The sequence below is a fragment of the Nematolebias whitei genome, chromosome 8, assembly GCF_014905685.2.
Source record: "Nematolebias whitei isolate Nwh7 chromosome 8, NemWhi1, whole genome shotgun sequence".
Classification (NCBI taxonomy): domain Eukaryota; kingdom Metazoa; phylum Chordata; class Actinopteri; order Cyprinodontiformes; family Rivulidae; genus Nematolebias; species Nematolebias whitei.
Window position 1 is genome coordinate 17,465,533 of NC_056505.1, and position 3,020 is coordinate 17,468,552.

General features: G+C 44.3%; 1 protein-coding gene across 2 annotated transcripts in view; it reads right to left on the reverse strand.

Moving 5' to 3' along the window:
* trim36 (tripartite motif containing 36) overlaps positions 1 to 3,020 on the reverse strand; it is a 31,217-nt gene that overhangs the window by 25,902 nt on the left and 2,295 nt on the right. The gene's annotated exons all lie outside the window — the stretch shown is intronic.

The following is a 3,020-nucleotide window of genomic DNA, read 5'->3' on the forward strand; positions in this document are numbered from 1 at the left end:
TTTCATTTTGGCTGCTCCCTTCTTCAGGTGTCACCACAGCAAACTAAGTCGCACGAAGAGTGGCAATTATTTTTACACTGGATGCCCTTCCTGACATAACCACAGACCACCGAGCTACCACAGCCCTCAGTAGGGCGCCTGGGGGAGCAGATGGTGGGTGCCGAGGGCCTTGGGCCCAAGGTGGGGCAAATGAGGGTGGAGGCAGGTGTGGGTGTTTCACTTATTCCACCCACATTTTGATTGATGGGTTAAATCCACCCAAAACTGCAGCAAATTTGGTCCGAGTCAACCCTGGGTAGATTCACTCAGCAGGGTTGGGTTTTCAATTTGGCTCGGCATACTGGGTTAGGTATTCTACCAAAACATTTAGTTGAAATGACTATATTTAAAAATTAAATTTGACTAAGAGGTGTTACTTTCAGGGCAGCATGGTGGCGCAACTGGTAGAGCTGCTGCCTCTCAGCGAACAGGTCCCTGGTTCAAACCCCGGTCCAGGTGCCTTCTGGGTGGAGTTTGCATGTTCTCTCCGTGCATGCGTGGGTTTTCTCCGGGTACTCCGGTTTCCTCCCACAGACCAAAAACATGCATGTTAGGCTGATTGGTAACTCTAAATTGTCCCTAGATGTGAGTGAGAGAGTGAATGGTTGTTTGTCTCGTTTGTCTCTATGTGTACCTGTGATGGACTGGAGACCTGTCCAGGGTGTACCCCGCCCCTCGCACAGTGATTGCTGGACATGGGCACCAGCGACCCCCGTGACCCAAAATGGAATAAACGGGTAAAGATAATGGATGGATGGATAATGGTGTTACTTTTAGAAGCCGCATAACTATTAGTTAAATAAGATCCACCTGTGTGCGATCTAAGAAGCTATAGATAGGCAAATAGTTTTCCATGTTGGAGAAAATGTCCAGAATACGATACACAGAAAGCTAAGTAATTGTCATTTACATTATTAAGAGGACCTACTTTTTGAGGCAAATTATTAGTTCTTTCATCTCTTACGTCTAGATGAAGTCACACACCAAACTGGAAGTCGGTACCCCACTTATTTTTCATAACATCCAGCTCATAAGATGGACAGACATGTACGGAGCAGCAATCTTGGATTTTGACGTGATAAACTAATTTTCAAAAGGAAACGTTCTTATGCCTAGATGTAGCCGCATACCAAATTGGAAGTTGGTAACACGCTTATTTTTTAAGTTATCATACTAAAAGCACATGGATGAACAGATGGGGCGGGGGGGGGGTATTTATACTTCCCCCTCTTGCCCTATGACGGGGGACAACAAAGCCAACCAGCCGACCTTTAATTAAATATTAACAATGATTTAGTAACTGCTCTCAGCGGTACTCGTTGCACAATTGATGAGCTTAACTTCACTGAAAATTAACTTAAAGACAGGTTTGCTTTGACGCCAGTGTAAACTTTATTGGAGAAGCCTTTTTTATTGACATTTTAGCACATTAGAAAAAAGTCAAACAGCTAGAGATGTTTTCCTCAGTTACTGGTTAGCATGTGTGCAGTTACTGCCTTACTGTTTACAGAGACTTCCTGCGATCTGAAGACATCCTGGTTAAACAAACTGACACACAGCTGTGTTGCCTGTATGTGTTACCAGGAATGATCTGCCATTGGATCCACATTTGTATCACTCTGTTCTGGCTAGAGGATTAACCATTTTTAGTCTCTAACACATGTTCCTCAGAGTGTAAAACATCTGGATCATCATAAAATATTGGTCTGACTCAGCTGTACAGGGGCCATTTATAAATGTCATCGGAAACAGCACCAACAAGGTATGAATCTCAACTTTGTGCAAAACATGGGTGAGTACGGTACATTTCAATCTGAAAGGCCTGATGGAAGTCCAACATGCAGTGGTGAGATGAGGACTTCCATCCATCACTTCTAGGACTCAGTGTTCTGAATTTGAATGCATGTTTGGAACCCAGAAAAAAAGTATGGTCAACAATGTTAACTCCGTTGCACTGTTGCCTTACAGCAAGAAGATCCTGGGTTCAATTCCCGGTTTGGACCTGGGGCATGGAATTTGTATGTTCTCTTGCGTGGGTTTTCTCTGTGTACTCTGGTTTCTTCCCACAGTCCAAAAACATGCTTGGTAGGCTGATCCAGGCCTCCCTTGCAAAAGAGTGACCTCAATGTGATTTGCCAGATTAAATATGATGACAAGAAAATGCAATAGCTTCACACCAAAGATACCAGTAATCAGAACTAAATCTCCAAGTATCCTGATGCATGCTCAGTAATCTCCAAATCTGTTTGCAGAACTGTAGGCCAAAACTTGCAGGAAACTTCCACCATGCTTTATTCATGTCTGCTTTTGCAGAGCCTGACGAGCACATCCTCAACCCTTCACAGTCTGCTTTGAAGTCGTTGGCAAAGAGAGACTTTACAGATTGTGTTGGTGCTGTCCTCATTATCATCATGGTCATAGTTGGACATGAAACTGTCTTCTCCTCACCTTGGTAGCAGAGTTTGGGTGTTCCTCACCCAGTTTTTATCCTCCTACCACTGTTTGTTTCTGGTAGTGAGTGTTGTAACCCACTTATATAAAAATGATAATTAGCAACAAAATCCATGACTTTGTGCAAGTGTACCTAAAAGACTTCATGTTAATATATATATATATATATATATATATATCCATCCATCCATCCATTATCTTTACCCGTTTATTCCATTTTGGGTCACGGGGGTCGCTGGTGCCCATGTCCAGCAATCACTGTGCGAGGGGCGGGGTACACCCTGGACAGGTCGCAAGTCCATCACAGGGCCACATAGAGACAAACGAGACAAACAACCATTCACTCTCCCACTCACACCTAGGGACAATTTAGAGTTACCAATCAGCCTAACATGCATGTTTTTGGTCTGTGGGAGGAAACCGGAGTACCCGGAGAAAACCCACGCATGCACGGAGAGAACATGCAAACTCCACCCACAAGGCCCCTGGACCGGGGTTTGAACCAAGGACCTGCTTGCTGAGAGGCAGCA